The sequence below is a fragment of the Dasypus novemcinctus genome, chromosome 31 (assembly GCF_030445035.2).
Source record: "Dasypus novemcinctus isolate mDasNov1 chromosome 31, mDasNov1.1.hap2, whole genome shotgun sequence".
In the NCBI taxonomy this organism is placed as follows: Eukaryota; Metazoa; Chordata; class Mammalia; order Cingulata; family Dasypodidae; genus Dasypus; species Dasypus novemcinctus.
Window position 1 is genome coordinate 35,579,715 of NC_080703.1, and position 22,284 is coordinate 35,601,998.

Below are 22,284 nucleotides of genomic sequence, written 5' to 3' on the forward strand. Positions count from 1 at the left end.
ATCTTTGTTCCTGTCCTGGTTCTTTGTCCCTTATTATTTTTCAGCTTCATTCCACTGTGGTCAGAAAAATTACTTTGTGTAATTTCAATCTTTCTGATTTCATTGAGAGTTATTCTGTGACCTAGGATATGGTCTGTCCTGGAGAATGACCCATATGCTCTTGAGAAGAATATATCTTCTGTTGTATTTCTTTGTAATGTTCTGCATATGTCTATTAGATCTAGATCCTCTGACATATTATTCAAGGTCTCTGTTTCTTTATCAACCCTCTGTTGTGATGTTCTGTCTAATGGTGATAATGGTGCTTTTAAGTCCCCCACTGTGATTGTAGAGGCATCTATTTCTCCATTTAATTTTTCCAGTGTTTGCCTCATGTAATTTGGTGCACCCCAGTTAAGTGCATAAATGTTTATGACTGTTCTTTCTTCTTCATAGATTACCCCTTTTATTAATATATAGTGTCCTTCTTTGCTTCTTATAATAGTTTTACATTTAAAGTCTATTTTGTCCAATATTAGTGTAGATATATTTTGACTGACATTTGTATGGCTACTCCCACCTTTTGTTGGTTATTGCTTGGATGTAAACTTGTTTTCTAACCATTCACTTGCAACCTCCTTGAATCTGTGGGTCTAAGGTGAGTTTCTTGTAGACATCATATAGATGGGTCATATTTCCTTATCCATTCTGCCAATCTATGCCTCTTGATTGGAGAGTTTAATTCATTAACATTAGCAGTTAATATTATTATGTCAAGACATCACTCACATTAACCATATATCTTTAGGTTTATGTATGCCGTATTTTGTTTTTAGTTCTCTTTTTATCTTTTTAATAATTCACAATAATAACCCTCCTTTCTGTGCTCTTATCCAACCCTTTCTATTTTGTTCTTTTCCTTTCAACCTACAGATCTCCCTTTAGTATTTCTTGGAGAGCAGGTTTCTAATTGATAAACTCTCTAAATTTCTGTTTATCTGTGAATAATTCAAATTCTCCCTCATTTTTGAATGTCAGCTTTGCTGGATACAGATTTATTGGCTGACAGGATTTTCTTTTAGGACCTTAACCATGTCATAACACTTCCTTCTTTCCTCCATGGTTTCAGATTAGAAATCAGTGTTTAATCTTATTGAGCTTCCCTTGTATATGATGGATCTCTTTTCTCTTGTTCCTTTCCATATTCTCTTTTTCTTGAGTGTTTGACAATTTGATAAGTATATGTCACAGGTAAGCTTGATAGGATTTACACTGTTTGGAATGCACTATGTTTTCTGGACATGTATGTCCATGTCTCTCAAAAGAGTTGGGAAACTTTCAGCCTTTATCTCCTCCCAAATTCCTTTTGTTCCCTTTCCTTTCTCTTCTCCTTCTGCAATGCCTATAATGTGTATGCTTGTGCATTTTGTGCTGTCATTCAAGTCCCTGAGTCGCTGCTGAATTTTAAAAATCTTTTTATCTATCTGTTTGATTTCAGATGTTTGATCTTTGATGTCACTAATTCTTTCCTCTGCCTTTTCAAATCTGCTGTTCTGTGCTTCCAGGATATTTTTGATTTCTTGCATTGTGCCATTCCTCATCATCAGATCTGTTATATCTTTATATATGTTTATAATTTCTTCAGTATATTCCCCCAATGATTTTTAAATATCATTTATCTCTTCCTTTACTTCATCGAGGTGATTCATGATATTTGTTTGGGCATCCTTGATTAGTTGTTCCACATTCTGCATCTCCTGTTTTTTATTTTGTTCATTAGACTGGGCCATGTCTTCCTATTTCTTAGTATGGCTTGTAGTTTTTTGTTGGTGTATAGGCATCTGTTATCTCGATAGCCTTATTTAGTTGGTTAGCTTCTCTTTCTACTTTAGGGTTTTATTTTATTTTGTTTTGTGCTAAGATTCCTTTTTGACACTTGGTTCTACTTATCCTATATCCTTGTAGTTGTCTGTATTACCTTGAAAAACTATTAAGACCACAGAAAATGAAAGAAGGAAGACAAGAAAAAGAATAATAGTAATAATAGTAACAATTTTTTTAAAAGATAGAAAAGGAACCTAAAAGAACCAGGAAAATAAGTAATAAAAGTGAAAAATCATAAAAAATACAAAGGCATAAGAATCTAAAAAGGTGGAATGAAAAATGAGATGAGAAAAAATTGAGTAATGTAAAAGATTGGAAACTGAGAAGAAGAAGAGAAAAATAAAGAGAGAAAGAAAATGAAGACCAAGCCAGAAAATGTAGAATGAAAGAAATGCAGCAGAAGGGGGTAAAATGAAAGACAGACAAGAAATAAAGAAACTAAGGCAAAAAATAAGGAACACAGAAAAGGAAACAATGAAAGAGAAAAGACAACAAACAACAAACAAAAAACAATCTAGGAAAAAAGACTACCATCTTTGGCCTCTAGGAACCATCTCAGCCTCCTGATGCTCATCAATCAATCACCCTGCAGCCTGCCCTCCACAGGTAAGGTACCCAGTTTTAGCAAATAAAGGATGAAAAATAATAAAAATAAATTATGAAAAATACAAAAATAACAGATTGAAAAACTTAAAACAAATAAAAAAGAAATCTCAGTCTAAATTTCCTGCCATAAGGTGCATGCTGGGTGCCTAACAACTTGGTGGATCACTCTCTGGATCCCTTCTCTTAGCAGGGATGGGGAATTGAACCAGAGAGCTAGTCTTTCAAGACACACATTCCTCCACTGAACTACACCCACTACACATGTTAGGTAGGCTTCTGAAAGCTTATTTGGCTCTCTCCATTCACTGTCCCTCAGGTGAGTTCGTGTAGAAGTTTGTGATTATTTTTCACCCTCCCAAAAGATAAGGATTATGTTGTAAACTGTTCTGTTCCACTGGGCATGACCCCCTTTGATTGTATTAGATTCAGCTGAGATGTCTTTGATTAAACTATGTTAAGATTAGGGCTGTGATTCAGTCACATCAGTAGAGTGTAACTCATCATTGATTCCCTGCCCCTCAGGGGGGCTATATAAATAGATGTGCTCAAGAAGACATAAGGAAGAAGACATAGAAGCAGAGGGAACTTGGTCATTTCAGTCCTGCCATGTGACAGAAAGAGAAGGCTCAAGTAGTTAAAGCCCTGGGAAGAGAAATAGTCTTATGCCTGCCTGTAGCTAAGAGAGAGGAAGGTTGAACCCTCACAGAGATTGGCAACCATCTTGCTCCAACATGTGGCTACTGACTTTGGTGAAAAAGGCTCCTTGAGTTGAACTCTTTAGGGCCTTGTAACTGTAAGCTTTTGCCCCAGATAAATACCCTTTATAAAAGCCAACAGATTTCTGGTACTTTGCATCAGCACCCCTTTGGTTGACTAAAACAGTTGGGCTTCTAACGGTTTACCAGCTCTCTCTCCTGACTTCCTTCTCTCCAGAGCTGTTAGGTACCTGTCTACCCGCTGCCTTAATGAACTATTTCCTCTCTCTCCTAGGGCAGTCGGGTGTGACAGCCTTCTTGATCAAATCTTCCTTCCTTTTCCCTGGGGCTGCTTCAGTGCTGGCTGGGATCTTTTTTGAGATTCAAAGGGGGCTTAGCTGGCCAAACTCACTGAAGAGAAGCCATTCTCTGCAGGTTGCCAGACCCCTCTTCCTTCCAGGAAGGAGAACATTCTTTCCCACTCAGTTGTTTCTGTGAGCCATGGGTTTTACTGAGGTTCTTTGCCTGGAGGGTAAGGTAAATGTGCCATTCCCAGCCGCTGTGGTGAATAACTCATGGTTTGTATTTGACCTCTTTGTCTCTCTGTCCCTCTTCCTCCTGGGTGATGCACAGCACTCTCCTGGTCTGCAGATCCCCAAAGGAGCACCAGTGGACTAGCTTTTTGCCCTTCCTCCATAGTTTTTGTGAGAGTTGAGCCCTGCCTACCTACTTCGATGCCATCTTCCCAGAAGTCTGGAAGCTGTTCTTATCAGTGGTAGTGCCCTTGACTTTTCCATTAAGCCCCAGACAGTCTGGGTGGTGCAATTACTGTTAATATTATGCGAGGTGGGGTTAATAGGGTCCATTGTACCTGGGGAGATTGTTTTGAGAAGAAACCATCATGTCAAAGAGAGTCCCACAAAAGGAACTTCTTAAGGGAACTCAAGATTAGTTTTGGGATATAATTTACATAGAAGAATTGCACAAATCTTAAATGTATAGTCCTATGAATTTTTACATATGTATGTACCCATGTAATCATCACTCAGATCAAGACAGAGAACTTTTTTTTTGAGATGTAAAGGTTTTTAAATTTCTTTATTCATTTGAAAGAATGACTTAATCATAGTTGTAGTTCATAATCATAATCATTTAAACATAGGGAAAAGTCATCAAAGCAATAATCTTACCTGAATAAATGAAATATATCTGTAGGCCTGCCTTCAAATTACTTTGAATTATTTATGTCTATTTATCATATCATATGTATCTATCTTGTATCTATCTGCTTCTGTTTTTTCCTCCCTTCCTCCCTTTCTTCCTTCCATTCTTTTATAAATTTCCTATATAGAGTCACTTGAGAACCTCCCTTAGTGATGCTTTCTAGCACTTTAGATCTCCGTTGTTAGGATATTATTCCTAGTATCTAATCTGACACCAATGTAGAACATTTTTGTTACCCTAGAAATATCTCTCTTGCCTCTTTCTAGGCAATATCTTTCTGAGGTAACCACAATTCCAACTTGTATAACCATTGATTAATTTTAACTATTCTTGAACATCATATAAACAGAGTCATCCAATTTATGTTTTATGTCTGATTTTTTTGCTTAACATAAAGTTTTTGAGAGTCACCTATGTATCATTACTTCATTCCTTCCTCCTCTTAATCAATATTTGGGTTTGTTTGCAGCTTTTAACAATTATAAATAAATTTGCCGCAAATATTCTTTTGCATGTTTTTTTTGTGGATATATGGTATGTATACCCAGGATTGAAATTGCCAGGTTGTGAGGGAAGCATATGTTTAACAATACTAGAAACTATATAAGAAACTGCCAAACTGATTTTTCCAACCTATGCTCCCACCAGCAGTGCGGGAGAGCTCCAGGGCGCCATCTTCTCAGTAACACTTGCTTGCTCAGTCTTCTTAATTCTAGACATTTCTGGTAGGTTCCTGGTGGTATCTCATTGTGCATTTAATTTGCATTTCCCTGAGTGCTCAGGAAGTTGAATATCTTTTTAAGCAATTATTGGTCATTCAGATATCTTCTTTTGTGAAGTGCCTATTGAGACTGGAGCAATTGCACTTTTTTGGGGAGTTGGGGGGGGCAGTTCATGTGTTTGACAGGTAAGTGCTTCCTTTAGAAGTCATTTATTTTAACAATAAATCAAATCAGTACAAATACACTTTTATTTTCTAGACCAAGGTTAATTAGCTGAAAAGAACCATGGCTTCTTTTAAAAAAAAAAGAGAGAGAAAGAAAGATCATACACAGGGGGCTTCTTCACTTGCCTCCTAACAGATCCTGCATTAAGATGTTCTTACTCCTCACAGCCTGATGGAACCCGGACTTCGCTGGGGAACGCTTTATTGGCGTCCTCTGCTCTGTGCCTGGGGCTGGATGACTGCGTGCACACAGCAGATATGATTAGGCCTTTCAGCAGAAGACCGCTCAGAAGGGAGCTGTCTGACAGCTTCCCTCTATTGCTCCACCGAGGTGTTAGAGGCCCCCAGGGTGACATCCCGTGAAAGGGGCGATTTAAGCAGTCAGTGTCTGGATGGCTATTATGTGATGACTGCTATTGAAAATAGACTCCAGGAAACAGAAAGCCATAATCAGAAGGGAGCACATGGCTCCTAGAATTGTGGGATCTTAAAGTCGGAGGGGGCCCTAGAGACAAGCTAGTCTGAAAGTTTTATTTTATGAATGAGGAAACTGAGGCTGTGGATTAGACTTTCTCAAGTTTGCAAAGCTAGTTAGTGGAGGATCTAGATCTTGAATACACACTTTATAAGAATTAGAGTAACCGGAGGGCAAAATGAAATTCAGTGTAGGGAGATGGATTCACATGTTTTGTCTCAGTTACAAGGTACTGATAACATTAGAAGCTTCTACTGGGTCAGAATTTTCCTTATGCCCCTGTGCTCCTTAAGGCAAGAATTTGCCCAGCACCTCTTTGTCTTACCCAGGAAAATTCACAGGCCTGGCAAGAGGTCTGAGCACTTTCTCCTAGGAGGGAAACTGTAGAAAGGGGGCCCACCTCTTAGGCACAGCAAGTACAACGGCAGAGTAAGTCCCACAATTATTCATGAAGAAAGGTTTCGAGGTCAGGCTGAAGAGGATGATCCAAAAATTTTTGAAAAGTCATGAACATTGACGCGAATTTTGATCAGATAAGGCAAATTTACATCAAGTAAGAAGTTGCTTGCTGCAAGTAATGGACATTTTAACGAAACATAACCCTTTATTATCTCACATAAGATGAAGCCCAGAAGTCGGGTATTTCCAGGGTTGGTTAATTTAGTGGATCAATGACATCACCGCGGACCCAGGCATCTTTCATCAGTCCATACAAAATCCTCGGAGGAGGAGCTTTTTCTCTGGGTAGACACAGAGATGTACTACCCAGATTTCTTAAGCCACCCCTTAAGGGCATGGTTGTGCTGAGAACAAGGCATGAAATTGGAGCTTTGGGAGAAAAATGGTAGAGGTGGGGGGTGGGAGAGGGATAGGAAGGGGAAGAAGGATAGCTTATAAGGCTTGCCTTGGAAAACAATCAAAAATGACCACCATTTCAGGATTCCCAGGGACAAAACTGGTGTGAGAGCTGTGAAAGGCCAAGATTGAGCAGTTTTACTGGAATGTGCCAATGATGGGGCTAGAAAAAAATGCTTGCTGAATTAGTGAGAATGCATTTGTTGGTTTATTGCTCTCTTTTGGCTAATAGTGTTAATTCTGCCTTTCTTAAACTCTTTCACTCTAAAAGCACAGATAGGATTTTTTAACAGATATGTGTTGGTTTTAACGAAATCTCTTCAGAGTTTAGGGATAAGAAAAGCAAACAGCTATAGACATTGGCCTTGCGTTTATAAAAACATTTTGCAAGCACCTGAATCATAAAGTTATTCATTCCAAGGTCTCAAAACTTAATGGGAAAATAAACATGGTTATATAAATTTTAAAGTTTGAGTTTTATGTTCTTTTATTAAAATTTGATTTTTTCAAGACCTTCAGGTAAAATTAATGAAAACGAGCATATAAAACAATAACAAAAATAAGTTTTCACCATTAAAATTAAAATATTTTGAATTTGTAGGTTTTTTAACACAAATGCTTCTATGAATAGTATCATTGTAGATTTCACATTATTAATTTTCCAATTTTTTATTTGATAAATAAAATTTTTTACCTTTATAGAGATATTCTGGCATCATTCTCCTTAAAGGTAATGCAAATATGCATACTCTATTCACCCTGCCTTCATCAATTTCTTCCTTCTATATTATTAGCAACTTATCCATGAGTAAAAGGAAAATCAATGCAGAAATAAATATCAAATCACAGCTAAAAGGCACAGTAAAAATTTACAAACATTCCTTTGCTACCAGGTTATGCCAGTAAAGTTTTATACCTGAGATAGTTGGATAAGTAAGACAAACTACAGACATGCAATAGTAGATGGTAGCTGCTATAACTCCATCCTTTCTCTACCAGTCATGAAAGCATATTAAAATGCAATTATGTGAGAGTATGTTTTTGTAAGATTAATCTTGAATCAGTGCTAATTTATACGAACATCAATCTTCACAAATTCTGTACTTTGACATCTATTGATTGCAAAGCATTAGCACACCTCCGTATATTTTACGTGGGCTTTGAGACCAGCTGTACTTAGAAGATATAGTAGTTTATTTAACTCTGAGGTACATCTTATTTTAACGTTTTTATATTGAGAAATTCACATAATGTAAAATTATATATGTTAAAGTGAATAATGCCGTGGCATTTAGTGTATTCAAAATTATATGAGACCACTAACTCTAACTAGTTACAAAACCTTTTCATCACCCAAAAGTATTAGTTTTTTTGGATCCCTTATACTAAATTTACAGAAATCTTGTCGTAGGTATAAGAAGAGAGATATGTAGAGAATATTTAAGAATGTTACTTCAGTGAAAAATGAGTACACCCAAATCTGCAAAAGCAAAGAATTTGGAGAAATTCTACTCTATTATTACATTTAATTGAGAAATTGATAATCACCCTTAATCAATACAAATAGTTGATCTACATCAACTATTCAGACTACTGAAATGAGTAAGTCTAAAAACATACACACACATATATATATATACACAAATGTCTGTAGTAGACATTTCTACTACTGTCACAATATAGAGATATCAGTTCTGATCATGGAAGTAGAATTATTGCATTTTTTTGGTGCTTAGTCATACAAAATAGCTTTACAATAGTTTTTATTGTCAATCATTGATCCAAACTGACAACTCAGATACTGATTCACAGCAACCATCTGTTAATGGATTCAGCTTTTGGTGTGTTATTATGATGATTGTTGAATAGAAAGATCCAGCATGATTGTTGACTTTCTCTTGTCCTCTGCTAGTTGCTTCCAGAAATGGGATACAATAAGTAAATTTTAGATGCTTGTTTGGGTAAAAACTCTCAGGTACTTCTTTTTTTTATGGGTGTTGCCTTTTGTTCAATTAGAGAAGTTATGGGTTTACAGAACAAACATGCATTAAATACATGATTTCCATACAACACCCCATCACCAACACCCTGCATTGGTGTGGAACATTTGTTACAACTGATGATAGAACATTTTTATAATTGTGCTATTATTAAGTCCAAGGTTTAACTTAGTTAAATGCAGTTGAGTTCCACAGAGTTTTTAAAAGTTTTATTCCATTACCATATATGCAATCCAAGATTTTTCCCTTTTTCAGATATATATATATATATGTATATATATTTCAGTGCTGTTGTATCCACAATGCTGTATTACATCACAATCATCTATTACCTAACCATTTACAATATTACAAATAGGAACCCTGTGTATTTTAAGCCTTAATTTCTCTTTCCCTATCCCTACCCATCCCCTGGTAAGCTATATTCTAAAATCTGACTCTATGAGTTTGCTTATTCTAATTGTTTCAAATCAGTGAGATCATACAATATTTCTCCTTTTGTGTCTTGCTTAATTCACTCAACACAATCTTTTCAGGGTTCATCCAGGCTGTCACATGTATCAGCATGGCTGAGAAATATTCCATTGTATGTATATACCACATTTACATTGGTAGACAAACACTTGGGTTGCTTCCATCTTTTGGCAAACTTAAATAATGCCACTATGAACACTGCTGTGCAAGTATATGCTTGAGTCCCTGCTTTCAATTCTTTTGAATATATACCAAGTAGTGGGATTGCCGGGTCATATGGTAGTTCCATACTCAGCTTTCTGAGGGAAGCTCCAAAGTGTTTTTCACTGCACCTGCACAATTTTACATTGCCACCAGCAAGGAATGAATGTTCCTATTTCTCCTCGTCTTCTCCAACACTTATTTTCCATTTTAAAAATAACAGCCATTCTAATGGGTGTGAAAAGGTATCTCATTGTGGTTTTAATTTGCATGGCCCTAATGGCTGATGATGTTGAACATCTTTTTGTGTGCTTTCTGGACATTTGTATGTCTTCTATGGAGAGTTAAATCTTTTGCCAAGTTTTTGATTGGGTTGTCTTTTTGTTGTTAAGTTGAAAGATTTCTGTATATGTTCCAGATATCAATCCTTTAACAGATATGTACCTTCCAAATATTTTCTCCTATTATGAAGGTAGTTATTTTACTTTCATGATAAAGTCATTTGAGGGACAAGTTTTTGTTTCCATGAGATCCCATGTATCTTTTTTTTCCTTTTATTACTTGTGCTTTGCATATAAAATCTAAGAAACCATTGCCTAACACAACGTCATGAAGATGCTTCCTGTGGCAGTTTGAGATTATTTTATGAATCCCCAAAAGAGAACGATTATGTTTGTAAACTGATTTATTCCTCTGGGTGTGATCCCCTTTGATTTATTAAATTCAGATGAGGGACCTTTGACTAAATTACCTGTTAAGAATGCCGTAGGGCTTCTATTAGACTAAGTAAGAAGCGTGACTTAGGTAGAGTCCCCACCCCTTGCTGTGTCTGCTGTAAAGAACACTTACTCAGACACAGGAAGAGAGAGCTCTGCCACTTCTGATCCTGCCATGTGACGGGGCTCAAACAGTCAAGGCCCAGAGGAGAGATAAGCCATTTGCTTTGTAGAGTACAGCTGAAACTGGGAGGAGAGCAAAGTAGTCAAGATTGATTAGAGGAGGCCCAGAAAGAAACAAGTTCTTTGCCAGGGGAGAGAGGACTACAGGATCACTTAAGCATGAAGCCTCAAGAGGCTGGGCCTACAGAGTTCAAGAGGAAAGGGTGAGCCCAGAGAGGGAGGCTGAAAACTGACAGAGATCAGCAGCCATCTTGCTTCACCAGGTGGCAACATGCCAGGAACAAGAGTAGCTGACTTTGGTAAGAAAGCATTTCTGATGGTGCCTTAGTTTGGACTTTTCATGGTCTTGGAACTGTAAGGCTTTACCCCGAATAAATCTCTTTATAAGTGCCAAGAGATTTCAGGTACTTTGCATCGGCAGCTCTTTGGCAAACTTAAGACCTTCCTTACATTGTCTTCTAGGAGTTTGAAGTTGTAGCTTAATATTTAGATCTTGCATCCATTTTGAGTTGACTTTTGAATATGGTAAGGATCCCCTTTCATTTTGAAAATGGTTGAAAATGAAGATGCAGTTTTTCTAGCACCATTTGTTGAAGAAACTGTTCTTCCAATTGAGTGGTCTTTGCTGCCTTGTCAAAAATCAGTTGGCCATAAATATGAGGATTTATTTCTGAGTTTTCATTTGATTCCATTGGTTTATATGTCTATCCTTGTGCAAGTACCCTGCTGTTTTGGTTATTGTGGCTTTGTAGTAAGTTTTAAAATCAGGAAGTATGAGTTCTCCAACTTCATTCTTCTTTATAAGGAGACTTTATCTATTCAGGGCTGCTTACATTTCCATATAAATTGGATGATTGGATGTTCCATTTCTGGAATTCTTCTGGAAAGAAGGCTGTTGGAATTTTGATTGGGATTGCATTGTAAATAGATTGCTTTGGGTAATCATGACATCTTAAATACATATTATTCCAATCCATGAGCACAGAATATTCTTCCTTTATTTAGGCCTCCTTTGATTTCTTTTAGAAATGTTTTATAGTTTTCTGCACAAAAGGTCTTTATATCCTTTACTTTTAGATATTTGATCTTTTCAGTTGCTATTATGAATAAAATTCTTTACTTGATTCCTTTTCCTGATTGTTCATTGCTTGTGTATAGAAACACTATTGATTTTCAGGTGTTGATCTTATGCCACACTACTTTGCTGAATACATTTATTGGCTCTAGGAGCTTTGTTATAGATTTTTAAGTTTTTTTTTGTACATAGGGTCATAACATTTGAAAATAGTTTTATTTCTTCCCTTCCAATTTGTATGCCTTTTATTTATTTCTTTTGCCTAATTGAGATGGCAAAATTTCTAGTAAAATGTTTAATAATAGTGGTGAAAGTGAGTATACTTGTGTTATTCCTGATCTTAGAGGGAAAGCTTTTAATCTTTCACTATTAAGTAGGATGGTAGATGTGGGCTTTTCATATATGCCCTTTATCTTCTTAAGAACATTTCCTTCTGTTATGATTTAAACATTTTTATCATGAAGTCGTACTGGATTTTGTTAAATTCCTTTTCTGCATCAATTAAGATGATCATGTGCTTTTTTCCCTGCATTCTGTTAATGTGGTATATTATATCAATTGATCTTTTTATGTTGAACCACCCTTGAGTACCTGGGAGAAAGCTCACTTAATCATAGTGTATAATTGTTTTAATATGCTATTGAATTTGGTTAGCTACTATTTTGCTGAGGATTTTTGCATCTACATTCATAAGAAATATTGATCTGTAGTTTTCTTTCTAATTTTTTTTTTATTTTTAAAGAAGTTTCAGATTACATAACTGTTACATAAAAAATATAGGGAACTCTCATATACCCCATCCCCTCCCCCTCTCATACTTTCCCACTTTAATAACATCTTTTGTTAGTGTGGTGTATTTGTTATAATACATGAACAAATATTGAAGCATTGTACTAGCCAAGGGCTATAGTTTCCACTTTGCCCTGCACAATATTATAGGTTTTGACAAAATGTATAAAGGCCTTATCCACCATTTCAATGTCATGCAGGACAATTCCAATATCCCATAAAAGTCCCCATGTTGTACCTATTCTCTCTCCCTCACCTCAGAACATCTGGTTGTCCCTGCCTTTATATCAATGATACAAGTTCTTCCATTGCCAGAATAATCATGTCTACTTTAGTTCATAGTTGCTTTCTACCCTTATCCTTGTTCATTCCTCAATCTTGAGGATTTGGGGATGGTGATGCCCACCTGGTCTCCGATTGAGAGGGGGCTTAGATCTCATGGGGCAGACGAAGGAACTGTCTTTCTTACAGTTGCAGACACTCTCCGCTTCCTGGAATGGGGGTTGTCCATTATCATCCTTTTGTTTGTTGTCCTGGGTGAGTCCAATGAGCTGATCAGTAAGTTTTGCAATACTGATGATTCAGGGCTCAACTGGTATATGAACAGACCGAAGATTTGATGTCTCCAGAGCCCTCAGGAGCCATGCTGTTTGAGACACTGTTTACTATGGCAGTCAATGGGATCCTGCTGAGATATACATAAGCATAACCTCTGGAATAACCTCCCAACTCACTTTGAATATTCTTAGTCATAAAAACTGCAATCCAAAACCTTCCTTAAAACAAATTGAAAATAAATAAAAATGATAAGAAAATAAAATATAATAATTATTAAAAATAGCAAACAAAATACTAAAATACAAAAAAACAAAAATAACAAAATAATGTAAAATAAAATAATAAAAATAATTTTTTTCATTGTCTTTTTTTCACATTTTAAAAATATATTTTTATTACAGAAGTTGTGAACTTACAAAACAATCAGGCACATGTGTAGCATTCCTACACAACAACCCTTCACCAACACACCATACTGCCACAGAACATATTATAGATTATGAGATAATATCATCAGATTATTATCACTAGGTCCATAGCATACATTTCGCATATTTTCTTCCAACCCCCTCTATTATTAACACACTACATCTTTGGCATTGTTGCAAGAATATTACAGAATTGCCATAGGTTACATTAATTGTATTTTTCCCATGCTTCTCCGCATTCTTACCACTTGCAATATTGACATACATCTGTTCTAGTTCACAGAAGGATATTCTTGCATTTGAACTATCAACCACAATTCTCATCCACCTTGGGATTCACTGTTATTCAGTCCCAAGATTATTCTTTAGCTTTCTTTCAATTAACATTTACATCACTAGACTATCTTTTTCAGCCACAATCACATTTATAAACCAGCTACTACTCACTCTAATGTGTTACTATCAACTCTATCCATTTCCCATATTTACAGTCAAGTTAATTAAACTTCTATATACATTAAGCATCAGTAATCCTTTGCAGCCCTCCTCTTACCTCCTAATAACCTATACTCTAGGGGTTTCTTTGTTTGTTTGTTTCGTGGTACATTCACTGCATTTGGTGAATACATTTTGAAGCACTCCTACACAGCATGGATTATCATTTACATATTCATTCCATTCAGTGGATTATGGCAGGATATATAATGTCCTGCATTTGTCCCTGCAATATCATTCAGGACAACTCCAAGTCCCGAAAATGCCCCCATATCACACCTCTTTTTCCCTCTCCTTGCCTTCAGCAGCTTCCATGGCTGCTGTCTCCACATGCATGATATAATTTCTTCCATTGCTAGAGTTACAATAATTCTATAGTAGAATACCAGTAAGTCCACTCTAATCCATATTTTATTCCTCCATCCTGAAGACCTGAGATGGTAAGGTTCACTCCACTTCTAAATTGAGAGGGGGTTTAGATTCCATATGGCTGATGGATGGGATTCTCTTGCTTATAGTTGTATACTCTCTTGACTGCTTGGTGTGGTGGTTAGCCATCCTCACCTCCTTTTTAGGTGAGTCCAATGAACTGGAGAATAGGTGTTGCAACTCTACTGAGGCTCAGGGCCCAGCTGGAACATGGACTGCCCAGAGATTCCAATCTCCTGGGCATACACCAACTCCTGCACCAAACACAGTTTTAGTAAAAATGACAGAAGAGAAATGTATAGAGAAATCACACCTAAGTCCAACTCCATCACATTCAGGAGCACAAATTCCAAAGTCAGGACCACTGGCAAGGCACTGAACTCCAAAGCCATCTACCATGACCATAGGATTGGAGTGTCTCCATAGCCCTCAGGAGCACTACTACCTGGGGTTGTCTATTTTGGCTATCTATGAGATTCTGCTGAGACGTGCATAAGCACAATCCCTCTGATGACCTCCCGACCTATTTTGAAGTCTCTTAGCCATATTAACTCATTTATCTTTACCATTTCTCCCTTTTCTTAAAGGTCTTTTTCTAGTTGCTTCACCAGCCAGTGCTTGGTAGTAATCTCTTGGTGCCAGGGGGGCTCATCCCCAGGAGTTATGTCCCATGCTGGGGGGAAGGTAATGCACTTATATGCTGAGTTTGGCTTAGAGAGTGTCCACATTTGAGCAACATGGAGGGCCTCAGGAGGAAATTCTTAGGCACCCTACAGCTCTAGCCTAGATCTGTTACTTTTTAATGTAAAGTGACAGTTTCTTCTCTATATTACCAGTGTCTTTCTTTTTTTCTCTATCTTTAAAGAAGCTTTAGGTTACAGAAAAGTCACATAGAAAATATAGGGGATTCTTATATACCCAAACCACTCCCATTCTTCCACTCTCTGCCATTAATAACATTTTACACTTGTAGGGCACTTTTGTTATAATCAATGTACAAATATCAAAGCATTGCTACTAACCATGGTCAATAGTTTGCATTATGGTTTACATTTTGCCAATACACTTTTATAGGTTTTTACAAAATCTTAAATAGCCTGTATCCATCATTACAAGGTCATGCAGAACAATTTCAATGCCCTGAAAATGCCCCATGTTCCATCTATTCTAGTCTTCCCTCCCCCTCTCATCAGAACCTATGGTAACCACTGTTTCTGTTTTTCAATAATAAGGTTTATAGTTACATTCATTAATATTGGGGGTTTGAAATATCATCTGTTTTCTTTTATTAGGCACTGCCAATATTCTTTAGAGTTTTTGCCCATCTAATTGACATTATAGCAGGACTCCCTGGGATGAGAAGTTAATATTTTCTCATTTATTGTGTGGGTTTCCACGTATTGAGATGACACACTATAACCAGATGAACACTTCTATATTCCATCAAGGCATGCCCCTGGTGTGCCCTATCCCACATATCCTCCCACCCCTGACGGCTTGCACCAGTAACCCTCCCCTGCCATATTTGCCAAAAAAACATTCCCATCATTGTGTTTTAACTACAGACCTGCAAATCACCTGAGTTCACCTGCTCCTTCCTCCAATGCTCTTCCAGTTCCATGGATAGTCCAATCCAAGCCCCCACCCTACTCCCCTTCACATTCCTGCACCCTCCAACCCAATCGCATCACTGCACCACTATCACCCCCCACACACTGCCCACCCACCCCCTTCCACCTTATCAAAGCTTTTGTCCATATTGAGCATCAATTCACATTTCTTGTGGTATCTTTATCTGGCTTTGGTACGTTGTAAAATTAATTAGAGAGTAGTCCCTCTTCAATTCTTTGAAAGAGTTTGAGCAGGTTTAGAGGGAAATCTTTTTGGAATGTTTGGTAGACTTCCCCTACGAAATTATGTGATCCTGTGTATTTATTTATTGGGATGTTTTTGAATACAGATTTAATCTCTTTGTTAATAATTGGTTTGCTGAAATCTTCTATTTCTTCTTGAGTCAAGAGAAGTAGTTTGTGTGTTTCTAAGAATTTGCCCATTTCATCTAGGTTATCTAATTTATTGGCATACAGTTGTTCATAGCATTCCCTTAGTTCTTTTTATTTCAGTGGGGTCATTAGCATTGTGTCTCTTTTTATTTCTGATTTCCCTTATTTGTATCCTCTCTTTTTCTTTGTCAGTCTAGGTAGGTTTGTCAATATTATTGACATTTTCAAAGAAGCAACTTTTGGTTTTGTTGAATTTCTCTGTTTTGTTTCTGTTTCATTTAATTCTACTCTAATCTTTGCTATTTCCTTACTTCTCCTCATTTTTGGTTTCCTTTACTCTTGTTTTTCTAACTCTACCAGTTTTGAAGTTAAGTCTCTGAATTGATGTCTTTCTCCCTTTTAAATGTAAGCAGTAAAAGCTAGAAATTTTCTTCTCAGCATGCCTTCACTGCATTCCATGAGTTTTGATATGTTCCATTTTCATTTTGATTCACCTCAAGGTATTTCCTAATTTTCCTTGTGATTTCCTTCTTATTTCCTTGGTTGTTTAAGAGCATATTGCTTTATTTCTACATATTTACCAATTTTCTCTTTTTCCACTGTTATTTATTTCTAGGTTCACTCCATTGTGGTCAGAAAATATGTATTTTATGATTTCAATAGTTTTGAATTTATTAGGAATTCTTTTGTGACCCAATATATGATCTAGTCAGGAGAATGATCCATGTGCACTTGAATAGAATATCTATTTTGCATTTGTTGGGTGAAATGTTCTTTATGTATCTGTTAGGTTTAGTTGGTTTTAAAGTATCATTCAAATCTTGTACTTCCTTATTGATCATCTAACTAGATGTTCTAGCCATACTGAGAATGGCGTATTAAAGTCTCCTACCGTTATTACAGAACAGTCGATTTCTCCCTTCAAATCTGTCAGTATTTGCTTCAAATATTTTGGGGCTCTTCTGTTAGGTGCATATAATTGTTACATCTTCCTATTGAATAGTACTCTTTATCAGTATCTAATGATCATTTTTGTCCCTTGCAACTGCTTTTAACTTAAAATCTATTTTATCTGATACTAACATAGCCACTCCAGCTGCAGCAATTTGGTATTATTTATGAATTCCAAAAATAGATATTGGGTTATGTTTGTAAACTCATCTGTTCCTCTGGGCATATTAGATTGTATTGAATTCAGAGGTTTCACATTTGCTTGATTAAATTAGAATTAAGGCTTTGATTAGGCCACTAAGGGGGCAGGGACTCCCAGAGAAAAAGACATGACAGAGGAGATGGTATTTTTGGATGCTGGAACCCCGGGACATAAACACACAGTTGAAGAACAGAAGAATAGAGATGGCTTCATGGACACGGCATAGGCCCAGGGAAGAGAGAGCCTGATAGTCTACAGCAAACCTTGTGGAATGAACAAAGCAGCCTAGCCCAGAGAGAAACAAGCCCTGGTAGAAACACTAGATGTATCCCAGGTTTCAGCTGATATTGGAAGAAGCTGCAACCATGGAGCTTTAATGGAAGAGGAAGCCCAAACACTTGCAGATGTCAGCAGCCATCTTGCTCCAACACATGGCAACAGGCTCTGGTGAGGGAAGTAACTTACACTTTATGGCCTGGTAACTGTAAGCTTCTACCCCAAATAAATACCCTTTATAAAAGTCAACAGATTTCTGATGTTTTGCATCAGCATCCCTTTGGCTGATTAACACACCAGCTTTCTTTTTATTACCACTTGTGTGGTGTGCATTTTTCCATCTTTTCACCCTCAAAGTACTTGTATCTTTGAATTTAAGGTGAGTCTCTTGTAGACAGCATATAGTCGGGTCATGCTTTATCCCTTCTGCCAGTCTCTGCCTTTTTCCTGGAGAGCTTAATTCATTTACATTTAAAGTCACTACAGAATAATACAGGGATTTCTACTGCGTTTTGCTATTGCCTTTATAAATCTTACACCTTTTCTGTCCCTCACTTTTGTCAATGCCTACATTTATTTTTATTTGATTTTTTGTGCATGTTAAATGCCCTCTCATTACTATCTGAATATATTTTCCATCTATTTTCTTTCTGGTTACCATGGGGCTAAAATTTATCATGTATAAATCCATAAAAATTGTGTTTGGTTTAATACCCACTTAAAGTCCATAATATGCTACTTTTCCTATAACCCTCTAACGTCCACCATTTTTTGTGTGTTTTTTACCTATCTTTGTACATTGTATGTTCCAGACCAGAGCTTTATTGTTACTTTTTTTGCACTTGTGTTTTAGCATCTGTAGGAAGTAAGAAGTGGAATACATACCAAACAATACATTACAACAATACTGGCATTTATAACTATCCAAATGATTAACTTTTATGCTGGTCTTTATTTCTTTATGCCTCTTTGAACCACTGTGTTGTGTCCTTTCCTTTCTGTTTAAAGAATTCCCTTTAGCATTGCTTGTAGGGTAGGTCTAGTAGTGATGAAATTCCTTAGCTTCTGTTTATCAGAAATGTCTTTATCTCTCCCTTATTTGTGAGAGACAGTTTTGCTGGATATAAAATTCTTGGTAGGCAGTTGTTTTCCTTCATTATTTTACATATTTCAACCCACTACCTTCTTGCCTTCATGGATTCTGATGAGAAATTGTCACTTAATCTAATTGTGACTCACTTTTATATAACATGTTGCTCTTCTCTTGCAGCTTTCAGAACTCTTTCATTGTTCTTTGCTTTCAATAGTGTGATCAAATCTAGGAAGGGCTGTATTTTTCTTCATGTTTGTACTTTTTGGTGGTCTTTGGGCTTCTTGGGTGTGCATATTCACATCTTTTTCTAAGTTTGGGGAGATCACTGTTATTATTTTATATATGTATTCCTTCTAACCTGATCTCTTTTTCTTCACCTACTGAAACTCCCCTAATGTGCATATTTGTATGCTGGACAGTAGTGTTCCAGCAGTGCCTTAGGCTATTTTCACTTGTAATATTTCTTTTTCCTTCTGCCTTTCAGCCTGGCTCATTTTAAGTGTCTTGTCTTCACATTCACTGATACTTTCTTCTGTCAAATTCAATCTGCTCTTGAAACCCTCGTGGCCATTTTTTTCATTTCAGTGATTGTGGTCTTCAACTCCAGTAGTGCTGTTTGGTTCCTTTCTAAAATTTCTCTTTACTAAGGTTCTCATATTCCTCATTCATTGTTTGCCTGACATCCTTTAGTTCTTCTCTGTGTTTTCCTTCATCTCCTTGAGCATTTTTAATATAAATTTTTTAAAGGTTTTGTTTGGTATTTCCACATTTTCATCTTCTCTAATGTTTTCTGGATTTTTATCCTCTTCCTTGGATAGGCCAACATTTCCTATTTCTTTGTTTGTCTTGTACTCTTCTTGTATACTGTACATTTTAATAATTTAAAGTGTTAACTCTGGGATTAACTGGTAGTCTGATTCCTGGCTCTGTACCCAGCTAGTTAGAGATTTTCTGGAGCTTCAGTCCTTACGTGAGGAAGGTCTTCCCAGGATGAATGCCACATGTAAGATTTTCCATCTTTCCAGGCCTGTCTTGTCCTGGGCTTTTGTTTTTTGTTTGCTTTGGAGTTCCCTGTTTACAGAAGTTTGTTTGTCCCCTCTGTTTCCCAAGAGACAGACCTCATTTTCCCAGGTGTTTGAAGCTGGCAGGCCTTTGTTCCAGACTGTCTGCCTCTGTAGCTTTTCACACTCCTTTTGTTGTCTCAAGCTGCTTTGCCTGGAGGATAAATTCTTAGAGGAAGGCACTTGGAGAGGACTTTCCCAATTCAGTACTTCTCAGCCAAAAAAGGGCCATTATAGGAGCACAGACCAGCTCCAAAGTGTACATGGAAGGGGGTCATGAAGGGCACCAAGAGCTTCTTCAATGGCTCCCCAAAACTGAAGTTTCTTGGCATGTCCAGCAAATGCAGCCCTTCAGCTAATAGTCCACCACAAGCCTGAGGAAACACAGCATCTTTAAGTCTCCACAGCTGCCACCCCTGTACAGGGTAGATTAAAACAATAGCTTCCCTCATAGTCAGGCCCCCATTGATCTAAAGTTACTAATAAAAGGCTAGATCAGTGGTCAGCTATGCTCACACCTGTTCTTGGGGAAGAGGATTTTTAAGTTCCTTTCCATCAACAGCAGCTAGTTATGGGCTGGTCTCCATTGCAGCCTGGCATGATAGTGATGGGATAGGCACCGGTAGCCATGACACAGAGAAAATAATTTACGTTCTTTACTGTAATTTATCAGCCTCTTCCTCCCACTCTTCCCTGAATGCAGTACAATGTTTTTGCCTCTGGAGTTTCAAAATAATAATCTCAGGCAGTTCCTGCCTGTTTAATAATTGTTTGGGTGGAACCACTAATTCCTGGAGCATCTTAATCCACCATCTTCCCACAGTCCTGTGCTGCATTTATATTTCCATGGAGTATGAAATGTTTTTGGTCCACTAATCTCCACTAACATAAGTTACTCTCCTTATTGTATTATATTTAAATTTTAAAATCTTTCTAGTAAAGCTATAAAACATTGATTTTTTTAAAGGAATTACTTATCTGTATTTTAGGAGATTATCAATATTCTTTGTGAAGACTAAAAGAAAAGTGTTATTGGTTGGGAATTCCTTCAGATATTTAAATTGATTTCTAGACCTCTCAAAATTTATATAAAAGCAGAAAAGGAGGGGAGGTAAAGATTCTTTAAAAGATTCAAAACGTACACAAAACAAAGGAAATGGCTTAAAAATTCAACAACGTGAAAACAGAAAACTTCTGTACAACAAAAACAACATAAAGTGAAAAAATATCAAGACTAAATAAACAATATTATACATCAATGTGTAAATATAACAAAATAAATTGGGCACAAGTTATTAACAGATAACTTACTTAAAAGGAAGCTCAAATGGCCAGTAAAAATAAGCTCAAATCATTAAAAAACAAAAATATGCAAATTTAAGTCAAATTGGAATATTTAACACTTTCAATCTAAGTTGAAAAAGACATAAAATAGCAAGTGTTGGAGAAGGAGGGAAATATTAACAATCATAGACACTGTGGTGGTAGTATTAATTGATTCAACCACCTTAGAGAGCAATTTAGCAATATCAAATGTAATTGTATAATCACCAAGTGATTCTTCTCTTGGCTATAATTTAGAGAAATCTAACACATACCACCAGGAGACATGCAAAAGGATGCATATTCCATCACTGGGGGAAACATTAATATTTTATAAACAACTTAAATGTCAATCAAATCAGAGAAAGTGTTCTGCTTCTAATAATAGGAAAGATAAGATATTTTGAAGGTGTTTATGCTGAAATAAATAAGATCTTGGACAGATTATACTAAAACTTATGAGAAGAATGATCATCAGGATGGAGTGAAAGGAGATGGGAAATGTCCAAATATATTAATCAGAGCCAAAATATTAATTGATTGAACTCTTGGATTAAAACATAAAGACTACCAAGTTGTATTTTAAAACGTGGAGAGACAAAACCAAACCAAATCAAACAATAGAACAAAAATGACATAATTCAGTTATATGGTGTATTAGTTGCCAAAGGGGTGCTGATGCAAAACACCAGAAATCTGCTGGCTGTTATAAAGGGTATTTATTTGGGGTAGGAGTTTACAAATACCAGGCCATAAAGCCTAAGTTACTTCCCTCACCAATGTGTTGGAGCGAGATGGCTGCCGATGTCTGCGAGGGTTCAGGCTTCCTGGGTTCCTCCGGGCTCAGCTCCTCTCTTTTCTCCACAAGGTCAGCTGTAGACTCTGAGACTTTCTAGGGTTTGCCTCTCTCCACAAGGTCAGCTGTAGACTATCAGGTGAATGGCTCTGTCTCTCTCCCTGGGGTTTCTGCTGTGTATAAGGAGCCATCCCTATTCCTCTGTGTTCTTCTCCTGGCTCAGGTCCTCTCTTCCTGGGGTGGGCTTCTCTCTCTTCTGCATGCTGACTTCCTGGGGCTCCAGCTTAAGACTTCAGGATCAAACTCCATTATCAAAACTCCAACATCAGAAACCCTCAACTCTGTCCTTTGCCATGACTTTTATCTGTCCCTTTGTGGATGGGGACTCAATGCCCAAATGACATGGTCCAATCAAAGCCCCAATCATAACTCAATTATGCCCAGGTACAGACCAGATTATAAACATAATCCAATATCTATTTTTGGAATTCATAACCATATCAAACTGCTACATACGGTATTCATATAAGCCAAACTTTAAATATAAGTGCATTGAAAAGCAGAAAA